This window comes from Erinaceus europaeus, chromosome 7, assembly GCF_950295315.1.
Source record: "Erinaceus europaeus chromosome 7, mEriEur2.1, whole genome shotgun sequence".
Lineage (NCBI taxonomy): Eukaryota > Metazoa > Chordata > Mammalia > Eulipotyphla > Erinaceidae > Erinaceus > Erinaceus europaeus.
Window position 1 is genome coordinate 50,289,861 of NC_080168.1, and position 11,633 is coordinate 50,301,493.

General features: G+C 42.0%; 1 pseudogene; it reads right to left on the bottom strand.

Annotated features, from left to right (window-relative positions):
- Positions 1–9,019: 9,019 nt before the first annotated feature.
- LOC132539704 (small nucleolar RNA SNORA26) lies at positions 9,020–9,153 on the bottom strand (annotated as a pseudogene).
- Between the last annotated feature and the right edge of the window lie 2,480 nt (positions 9,154–11,633).

The window sequence follows — 11,633 nt, forward strand, 5'->3', positions numbered from 1 at the left end:
GCCCCAGTTCTGCAGTGGAGATCTTAGGGTTTGTTTTTAGGTTGTTTTATTTCTTTTCTTCCTTTCTTTTTATTTTCTTTCTTCTCTTTTTTTCTACCAGAGCACTGCTCAGCTCTGGCTTAGGGTGGTGCAGGGGGCTTGAACCTGGGACCTCAGACATGAAAGTCTTTCTTGCATAATCATAACCATTATGCTATCTCCCTCTGCTTCATGATTTGTTTTTATTTTGCAGGTTTGTTTTCTTTGCATCCTACACGTGAGTTAGAGTATCTGGTATTTTGTCTTTTCACTTTTGACTTTTTTTAAAAGCTTATTTATTTTTTTAATTTTTATTTATAAAAAGGAAACACCGACAAAGAGCTTATTTATTGATGAGAAAGAATGATGGCGGGGTGAGGGAAAACCAGATGTGATGCTGGGGATCGAACTCAGGACCTTGTGCTTAAAAGTCCAATGACTCATCTACTGCATCACCTGCCAGGCCACTCCTCCTGACTTATTCCAGTCCCATCTGTGTTGTCAGAAACAACACTGTGGTGGGCTGTTTCTGCTCCTGAGAACTTCCTCCTGGGTTACAACTCTCAGAAAGTGGACTCATCATCCACTTGGTCCCCCATTTAGAACCCTGACTTCTCTTCGCTTTTTCAGCCCTTTTATAGGTAGTCCTCACTTAGTGAATAAGTTGTGTTCCTGAAACCCTGCTTTGTTCATTCAGTGAACTTAGCAATCAATGAGATGTCCTTGGCCGGTGTTTCAGGCATACTGTGCTATTTTGGTAGTGGGTTTGTCAATCCTCTTTAGTTAATTTAATGCCACTTTTGCATCATTTGTAGCATAGCATTTGAATGTGTGTGAGTATTGTTTAATTTTTTAGATGAGATCTTTAAAAATGTTTATTTATTCCCTTTTGTTGCTCTTGTTTTTTATTTTTTACTTATTATATTTATTAGAGACAGGTAGAAATTAAGAGGGTAAGGGAAGATACAGAGGGAGAGAGACAGAGAGACACCTGCAGAACTGCTTCACCACTTGCAAAACTTTCCCCCTGTAGGTGGGGACTGGGGACTCAAACCTGGGTCCTTGTGCATTGTAACATGTGCGCTCAACTGGGTGCACCACCACTTGGCCCATTTATTTATTTATTTATTTATTTATTTTTACTAGAACACTGCTCGGCTCTGGCTTATGTGGTGCTGATGATTGAACCTGGAACCTTTGGTGCTTTAGGTATGAAAGTCTTTTGCATACCCATTATACTGTCTCCTTTGCCCCTGAATATAGTTTAAATGCACATTCAGAAGTGTACTGTGTACTATACTGAAATAAAAAATGGAGAAAACTGACTGTACAATTGTTGTGGGAGAGATGGTCTTAGGCTTGGCCACAAGAAATCTGGCTGGAGGTGAATTAGCAAGCCCCTGCAGTCAGCACGGACCAGTGAACTTTTATTATAAGATTTTAATTGAATTATTTATTTATTGCCACCAGGGTTATTGCTGGAGCTTGGTGCCAGCATGAGGAATCCATCATTCCTGGTGGTCATTTCTCACTTCACTGCTTGTGAAGTCCCTTAAACACTCACAAGTGGGGACCAGGGACTTAAACCAGGGTCCTTGAGCATGGTATTATGTGCACTCTACTGAATGTGCCACCGTCCAGCCCCAAGTAAGTAATTTATTAAGGAAGCAGGTAAATAGTTTATTAGCAAGCAAAGTACACTTCAAGAGACTCTGAAGTGGACCAGCTTGGAGCTGGAGAAGCTCAAGGATTTTACAGCCTCTTTAATATGTTTAAATTTAACCCCCTCTCCTCTTCATCCCAGAGTCTGAGACAATCATAACATTATTATTCAATTATTTATTGGATAGAAACATAGAGAAATCTAGAGGGAAGAAGGGAGAGAGGGAGAGAGAGAGAAGGAGAGAGATCTGTAGCAGTGCTTCACTGCTTGTGAAGCTTCCCCCCTGCAAGTGGGAACTGGGGGCTCAAACTCAAGTCTTTGTGCATTGTAACATGTGCACTCTACCAGGTGCACCACCACCTGGCCTTTGGTGTGAGAGGAATCCATTTTAAGGTGGTCTTATCATTTTCAAAGGCAGTGGTTATGCTGTTATTCCTTCGAGGATGAGTTGCTCAAGATGACATCTGGATATTTGCAGTTCAAGGCTGTGGTTAGCTGTTAGCAACCAGCAGTGAGCAGTTTGGCTTTTTCCCTGGAATCCCTGCCTGTAGTGTAACCTTCACTCTCCAAGAACTCCAGAACTCCCTGTCCTTTCCCCTAACACCATGGGGAGGCAGGTGAGAAGCTTGAAGCTGAGTCTCAACCCTGCCCTCCTCCTGGACCAGAGTTCTCATCCATCCCCACAATGCCAACTCCTCAGAGAGCTGGTTGGAACTCTGGACTATTGATAAGCAAGTGGACCATTAAGTGAAGACTCACTGTAATGCTTTTCAGCCTCAGATGGTGTCTAGATTTCATCTTGTGGGTAGAAGCCCTGGGTGTACCTGCACAGCTCCGCTCTCTGACCTCATCACTTTGTGTTTTGATGCTGGAGCAGTGATGAGCTCTGCTTTTCCTGGCAGCTGCCCTTTGGTCCAGGCATGTCTTCTGCCCTGCAGTCTGGATCATTATAATTAGCAACATATATATATTCTTTTCCAACTGTTTGTGCTTAATACATGTTTTTGGAGGGCTATTTAGTTTTTTAGTTTTTTTGTTTGCTTATTTGTTTTTCACTGCACGAAGACACCTAACAGAGATGGTGAGTGGGGTGGGAACCCAGCCCCCTTTTTTCACCCAGCCCCCCTTTTTTCTTTCTATTTCATTTGATAGTATAGAATGCAATTGAGAGGTGAGGGGAAGGTAGAGAGGGAGAGATAAAGTTAGACATCTGTAGAACTGCTTCACTGTTTGCGAAGCTTCTCCCCTGCAGGTGAGAACTGGGGGCTTGAACCCAGGTCCTCATTTATAGTAATGTGTGTACTCAACCGGGTATACCACTACCACCTTGCCCCTGGAACCCGCCTCTCTCATTTGACCTGAGCTCTGGGCCTGTGGCCACATTTTCTTTCTTTTCAATTTTCTTTAGGGGACTGACAATACCCTTCATCTATTCCACTATGTAAGAACCTTTTTTAAAATTATATGTATTTGTTGGATAGAGACAGAGGGAAATCAATAAGGAAGGGGAAGGTAGGGAGAAAGAGAGACACCTGAAGCCCTGTTTTACTGTGTGTGAAGCTTCCCCCTTATAAGAGAGATGCAAGAACCTTTTAAAGAAAGCAGTCAGGAGGCTGGAGAGGGGATATCTCAGTGGTAGAGCTCAGGACTTGCATGTGTAAGGTCCCAGGTTCAATCACTGGTTCTGCCTATGACAGAATGGTGCACTGGTTCTCTCTCTCATTAAATTAAACCTTAAAGGAAAAGGCACAATAACATAGGGTGGACCCTTAATTATATATTAAATGAGCAAATGTAGCAATGAGCAAATAACTGACAAACTAAGTAAACAAATGAGTGAGTGAATGAATAAATGAGTGAAAGATGAACATGTTTGGTGACTGGATTACAGAGTATCCCTAACCCCAAGACCTGTGGTACTTCTCTTTCTGCATACATGGCCACCAAGGGAATATATATATGCCTTCAGGGTTATCTCTGGAGGTTGGTACTTCACTGCTCCTGGAGGCTATTTTTTCCATTTTATTGAATAGGGCAGAGAGAAACTGAGAGAGGAGGGGGAGATAGAGAAAGATAGATACCTATAGACCTGCTTCACTGCTTGTGAAGCCTTCCCCCTGCAGATGGGGAGCCAGAGGCTTGAACCCAGATCCTTGTATGTGTCCTGTGCCTCTAGGTGCACTTAACCTGGTGCACCAGTCCCTGCTCTCCCCTCTCCCCAATATATTTTCCAGTTCACCAAAGGCTCCCTGGTAGTGACTGTTCCTAAGATCATTCCCTATCTCACCTGCCTAATGGATTCACACTTACCATAGGTGGTAGAGCTCATGTCTTTGACCTTCACAGTGAAGTCTCTCTTTCCCTGGGCCTCCCAGACCCAATGACTCTGTCTCTGCAGGCTTTTATGATGATGGTGCAATCAGGGAATTGTAATGAATTGAGCTGCCAGAGCCACATGTCTGCCTGGCATGTTTTAGTCAAGAACAGAGTGGTGGCTGCTTTCATCTCAAGTGTTCTTTGAAGAACAGTGGCTTAGCAAAGGCTAAAGGGGAATAGCCAGACAAGCGACTCCTTGGTTTACTGCTAGAGACCAAACCATGCGGTTGCTGTGACAGTTGGTATGGGCTGGATTGGCTGCTGCTGGGGTAACAACAACCCCAAGACTCCAAAGGTACCAAAGCTTTACTGTTCACTCATGCTGCTTCCTTTTCCTGGAGACCCTAAGAGATGAGCAGCCACTGCTTGAAACTGCCTGTTGTCATGCCTGGGCAAGATGGGGGAAGAAATATGGGGGGGCGTGTGTGTGTGTGTGTTGGGGGGGTGGTCTTATACCAACAATGATTGCTTTTGCCAGAATAGACTTGGGAAGTTTTTTTTTTTAATATGTTATTTATTATTTATTGGATAGAGCAGAAATTGAGAGGGAAGGGGGAAATAGAGAAAGAGAGAGAGGGGCCAGGTGGTGGTGCACCTGGTTGAGCATACATGTTACAATGCACAAGGACCCAGGTTTGAGCCCCTGGTCCCCACCTGCAGGGGGAAAGCTTTGCAAGTGGTGAAGCAGGGCTGCAGGTGTCTCTCTTTCTCCCTCTCTATCTCCCCCTACCCTCTCGATTTCTGACTGTTTCTATTCAATAAAGATAAGGGAGAGGGAGAGGGAGAGGGAGAGGGAGAGGGAGAGGGAGAGGGAGAGAGAGAGACCTGCAGACTTGCTTCTCCAATCATGAAGCTTTCTCCCTGGGGAGCAGGAGCTTTGTACATGGTAATGTGTGCACTCAGCTGCCTGGTTCCAAAACTAACATAATCTCTGCTCCAGCTAATCAGCCAGAATGTCTTGTGGTCCCACCCAGTCTTGAAAGTACAATCCTACTGTGTCCCTGGAAGGTGGGAAAGTTTGGAAACATTTGGGGAGAAGGTAGTTATAATGACCAAAGCTGACCCATTTTGTAGAAAGAGCTGATCTATGCTTATTTTGCAAATAGCCACGACTGCCAATTGCTCTGGGGTTTAGAGAAGGTGTGTTCTCAAGAGCAGGGCCTGGCAACAACTCCATAGTTAGCCCCGGACCCCAAATGACATCCCTATCCCTCAGTAAGGATTCTCAGGGAGTAGGTTCTAATTTTATTCTACAGACGCAATTCAGTTGATGGTTTAGAAACCAGCAGGGTGGTAGTGGTCTCAGTGCACTGCTGGTAGGATGCCTTAGCCCTTTTAGCAAGAGAACTGAAGTAAAATAGTGGAGAATGAGTCCAATGTAAAGTGCTACTTAAATCACCATTAACCTAAAGCAACAGTCATTCCAAAAATCCTTATGTTCCAAAGTCTTATCCTACTCTAGGTATCTCCTTGCTTCTTTTTTGCTTATTTTTCATTGTTTTGGTAGCATTCCCCCTCTCCCCCACCAATAATAACAACAGAGCTACAGAAACCTTTCTTTTTTCTCTTTCTGTCTCTCTCCCTCTCTTTCTTTCTTTCTTTCTTTCTTTCTTTCTTTCTTTCTTTCTTCCTTCCTTTCTTTTTCTTTCATTCTTTTTTATCCAGATCACTGATCATCTTTGGTTTAGGGTGGTGCAGGGGATTGAACCTGGGACTTCAAAACCTCAGGCATGAGAGTTTTTGCATAACCATTATGTTATCTACCCCCCACACACCCTTCAGAGACCCTTTTAAACTGAATCAGCTCTATATTCAAAACAAAAACTGAAAAGCTTGTTTCTTTTCCTCAAGAGATGAATTGCCCTGGAAATAATGCCTCTGAATTAAGACACTAAGGAATCAAAAATGAATTGCAGATGGAGTCTGCACAGTATCTTCTACATGCAAACAGAGTCCAGTTGGGAGCTAACAACAACAACAGCAAAAGTTCTCTTAGTAGCCTGTGTTTTAAAAAGCCAAGCCCTCAAAGTATATGCAGATGGCTTTGTTTTAGGGAGATGTGCTAATCCTTAAACTCTTACCGAACAGAATAATTAAGTGGTAAATTTCACATTTAAAAGGAATGTTAAGAGCACTGTGTCCTCCCTGGTGTATTTATATCACATAAACAGCAGCAAGTGAGTTAAAAAAAAAAAAAACTACATAAGTTTAATATATGTAAATTTTGTTTATACTTGCTATAGTTTTAAAATATGTTTTACATATTTTGCTTGACTTCATCTATATCTGCTCAACCACATTATACTTCATTACCATGTGGCTAGTAGACAATAATAAATGGAACTAATTTTTTTTCACCAGCTTAGTTTTTCTTGAGCCCTACATTGACACAGCTACCTCATGCAAGTCCTGTTGAAATGACAGATTATCTGACCCCCAAATTAAAGAACATATCTGTAAAATTTATGTGTGAATGAGTAGAAATATCAAAATATTTCTTAAATTGCTGGGACTTGATGACTGCATGATGAATCCACCATTCTCACTGGCCATTCTATTCCTTTTACTTGATAGTATTGTAGGAGTGTTTGGGGGGGGGCATAGTATCCCTGTGTGGAAGTGGGGTCTCCCTTCAGGTTCATCATAGTTCAGATGAAAAAGAATTCCTAAAAGACATGAGTTCAGGTGTATGATTTCTGAATTTTTTAAAATTTTTATTTATTAATAAAAGGAGAGAAAGAACCAGACATCTTTGGTGAACTGGGAAATACATTCGGGAGGGGGGAGGGCAAGGGCTGGTGCACTGGGATAAAGTGCACATAGCACTCTGGTACATGTGCTGTCAGGGATTGAACTCAGGACCTCATGCTTGAGAGTCCAATACTTTATTGTATTGTCTTTATTGTATTGGTCCACCTCCTGGACCACCGATTTCTGAATTCTTTTTTTTTTTTTTTTGGCTCCAGGGTTATTGTTGGGGCTCGAATCCACTGCTCCTGGAGGATATTTTTCCCCCTTTTGTTGCCCTGGTTAGTTTTTAAATTTTTTTAAATCGTTGTTCTGGTTATTATTGTTGTTGTTATTGATGTCGTTGTTGTTGGATAGGACAGAGAGATATTGAGAGAGGAGGGGAAGACAGAGAGGGGGAGAGAAAGACACCTGCAGACCTGCTTCACCACTCGTGAAGCGACCCCCCTGAAGGTGGGGAGCTGGGGTCTTGAACCGGGATCCTTAGGTCGGTCCTTGTGCTTTTACACCATGTGCACTTAACCTGCTGCACTAACACCCAACCCCCTGAATTCTTTATTTAAATGTGCAAGGTAAAAGTTTAGAAAAAAAAGAAAAGGGTTCAGGAAAATTATACCCAGAGGGTCTATGGACCCGAGATCCCAAAGTCAAGTGACCTAGGCCCCAAAGACCCCTCTGTTATAGCCCCTGCTTAAGTCACCTCAGAGCTCACTTTTCATTGGTCTAATGGAGTAAACTCCTTCCCCTTGATATAGAGAAAAAAAAAAAAGAACCCTTCACCCAGTGAATCTCCTCACTTTATGTGCAGATTCAGTGAGAACATCTCTATGTATAAGCGTATATCCCTATTCCATGTGTGCAATCTTAGAAAGATAGTCCTCAGGACCTCCTTATCCGGAATGTTCCCTCAACAGGAGGACTGATCATGGGTCTGAGTGTGTGTGTTGGAGGAGAGGGGGGGCTGTTCCAGAGCCATCTCCCTACTGGGAGATACTGGATTCACTCATGAATGTTGCTTCGGAAGAATCACTAATGATTCTGTAGTCAGGTGGCAAAGTGTAAACTTTTATTTCAAAGAAGTGAGGTAGAAAATGTACAGAAACAGAATCAAGTTGCAATGTAGCTTCTGCAATAGTCACTCAAGGGCCAGGGAGAGAAATGCCGTCTCCATGCCCGCCTTTTCTATTATATCCCCAACCTTTCAGTGGTTCCTGGAGATTACCTACTTTATTTATTTATTTATTTATTTATTTATTTATTTATTTATATCGTTGGATTTCTGTTTTCCAGCTGTAGTTACCTTTCTTTTTAAAGATTTTATTTTTATTTATGAGAAAGATAGGAGGAGAGAGAAAGAACCAGACATCACTCTGACACATGTGCTGCTGGGGATTGAATTTGGGACCTCATGCTTGAGAGTCCAAAGTTTTGTCACCACGCTACCTTCCAGACCACTGTGGTTACCTTTCTTTTCTTTTTTTTTAATATTTATTTATTCCCTTTTTGTTGACCTTGTTTTTTTATTGTTGTAGTTATTATTGTTATTGATGTCATCCTTGCTGGATAGGACAGAGAGAAATGGAAAGAGGAGGGGAAGACAGAGAGGGGAGAGAAAGAGAGAGACCTGCAGACCTGCTTCACCGTCTGTGAAGCGACTCCCCTGCAGGTGGGGAGCCGGGGTCTTGAACCGGGATCCTTATGCCGGTATTTGCACTTTGCACCACGTGCACTTAACCCGCTGCGCTACCGTCCGACTCCCCTGTGGTTACCTTTCTAAAGCTCCTCCCATGATGAATAATGCTTCCTGTTGTGCTCTACTTCCTTGGTGCTATCTTAAAACTTCCCCACTCATAGGAAACAGGTGACAAAACCAAAACAAAATGGTCATAGTATCAAACAATCCTTGCTAACTGGGGTTCCAAGTCTCCTAATCCTCCAGGCTTCCCTTAACGATACGATAGAGAGAAATTGAGAAGGGAAGGAGAGATAGGGAGAAAGAAAGACATCTGCAGATCCCTTTCACTTGTGACACTTCCCCTCTGCAGGTGGGGACGTGAACTTGGATCCTTGCACATCGTAATATGTGCATTTGACTGGGTGTACCACTGTTTGCTCCAAACTTTTACTTATGAGTGGTCCTCCAAGAACATACAAAAGCCAATTAAATCTTCTGGATTTCTTCCCAAACTAGGCTTGATTTTTTTTCTTCTTTTTTGCTGTGACTCCAGAAAGGATCTAAAGAAGAGCTTTGCAATCTCTTCCCTGGGTTTTATGGAGATTTAATTTACTTTTCTGTGTTAGCCTCTTTTTAAAAAAATTTTATTTATTTAATTTTGAGAGAAATGCAGAGAGAGAGAAACACCAGAGCACTGCCCAGCTCTGGCTTATGATGGCGTGGGGGATTGAACCTGGGACTTCAGAGCCTCAGGCATGATAGTCTCTTTGCATAACCATTATGCTATCTACCCCCACCCTGTGTTAGCCTCGTTACAACACTGCATCAGCCTTAAAAGGGCAACTAGGCTTGATTTAACCATACACTAAGCATAATTCAGTTCCACTAGCTTTAGAAAAATCCAGAGAGGGGCTGGCAAGATAGCAGGAGTGTGCCTACTCTGCTGTGTGCTTAAGCCCAGCCCCCATGACACAGGGAGAAGCTTGGGAACTGTGTTGCCTGGGGGAAGCTTGGGAACTATGGTGTCTGAAAAGTTTGCCCAGAGCATTGAAACCCTGTGATGACAAAAAGTAGGGAGGGTAGACAGTGGTGCACCTGGTTGAGTGCGCCTGAAAGGGGGAAGCTTCACAGGTGGTGAAACAGTGCTGCAGATGTTTCCCCTCATCCCCTCATCTCTCAACTTCTGTTCAAAAAACAAAACAAACAAAAACCTAGAAAGATAGCGTATGGCATTACCAGAGTGTACTTGGTAGTTCTTGTAGTGATAGATAAGATAAGTGAAGAAATTAATCACTGAATTCACTTCCTCTCTGATCTGACATTTTACTATCATAATAGTCCATCCCTGCTGGTTTCTTTGAGACATTGTTGAAGGCAATTCCAGAAAAGGCGTTCTGATAATAATTTAAGGAATGAAAACATCATTTTGCCTCCGAGTAACACTTAGAAATCTCTGGGTAAAGAAGTTCTAACTGTACATTAAGTTGCTGGCTTAGTCCTAACTAATCATTGAGAGATAGAAAACAGGATCTCTCAGGAACTTAAAACTTTAACAGCTTAAAAAATGGCCTGAGCCATTAAGGTAGTTTTAACCACTCCAGGAAGAATTCTTTCTTCATTGAGATGTCAAATGAGTCCTCTCAAGATCTTCATGACTTATGCTCATATGCAAATTTTCTTTTTAAATTTTTTTTCTTCAGGAATGATAAGATGGCATGAAATGGATCAGAGGGAAGTATCATTAGATGTAAGTTTAGGAAAAGAGGGAATTTATTTCAAGAAGAAAGAAGAAGTAACAGATAGAGAGACTGTGGAAAATTTTAGCCTGATTTGACCACAGACTTAGATAAGACATGATAAAAAGGAGATTCTTTAATTTTATAAGGAGAATATAAAATTTAATGTGTAGGGAAATTTTTTTTTTGAGGGAAATCTATGTTACTCTTTGACTCAGAAAAAAATATTGGGTGGGGGAGCTAGCATAGTGGTTATGCAAAAAGACTCTAATCCCTGAGGTCTCAAAGTCTCAGGTTCAATCCTCCACACCAGCAAAAGCCAGAGCTGAGCAGTGCTTTGGTAATAACAAAAGCAAAAATGAACAAAATCCATCAAGATGAGGATATATGGATTCTACCAATTCTATTCATATTTGAACCATACTGTAATCAACAGAGCAGCCACTACACCAGGAAGGTATTCTATGATGACATTTTTTTTTCATTGATACCTTTTCCTTCAGATATATAAAATCAGAAGAGAGTCATAAGCACTAAAGATCCTATTTTACCCTTGCTAATTGTAGGAAGCTGTAACATTTTGGGAAATGATATTAGCTGTGGTATATGACTTCAATGGGTTTATTGAAGTTTGTCAACTGATTCTACAATCAGATGTGCAAAGTCATGTTGGAGGTGCCACTGTCAACCATTTGGAAGGGTCAGTGATGGTGGTTTTCTACCAGAGCAGGTAGAAGGTTGCATGGCATGTTGCTTCTTCTCAAATTATGTGTGTGCATGCGTGTGCATGTGTGTGTGTGTAATCCTGGGCCTCAAGTCTACAAAGTAGGCACTCTAACACTGAGCTATGTCCCCATCCACAAATAAAGTTCTTTATGTGTTTTGTTAACTAGTGTCAGCTAACCCATAAGTTAGAGACTTAATAATGTTTAAACATTTTATCCACTGGTACCATTTATTCACTACCAGTAAGGATCAAACACTTTGGTTACTAATCAGGGTACTGGTTTGTGTTGACAGTATTACCAGTGGCACAGATTTTTGAAGGGAACATTGAGCCTGAGTTTGCATAAAAACAGATGAAAATGGGGCCAGGTGGTGGTGCACCCGGTTAAGCACACACATTACAGTGCACAAGGGCCTGGGTTCAAGTCCTTGGTCCCCACCTGCAGGGGGAAAGTTTCATGAGTGGTGAAGTAGGGCTACAGGTGTATCTCTAGCTCTTTCCTTTTCTACCTTTCCTTCCCCTCTCAATTTCTGTCTTTATATAATAATAATAATAATAATAACAATAACACCAGATGAAAATGTTGGGAAGTGTGTAGAGGGTGAGTTGCTGTGGACCTGAATTCTGGTTGTTTCAGCCGCTGGTCTGCCATATTATTCTGGACAAGCCCCCTCTTTTTTGTCTGTAAAA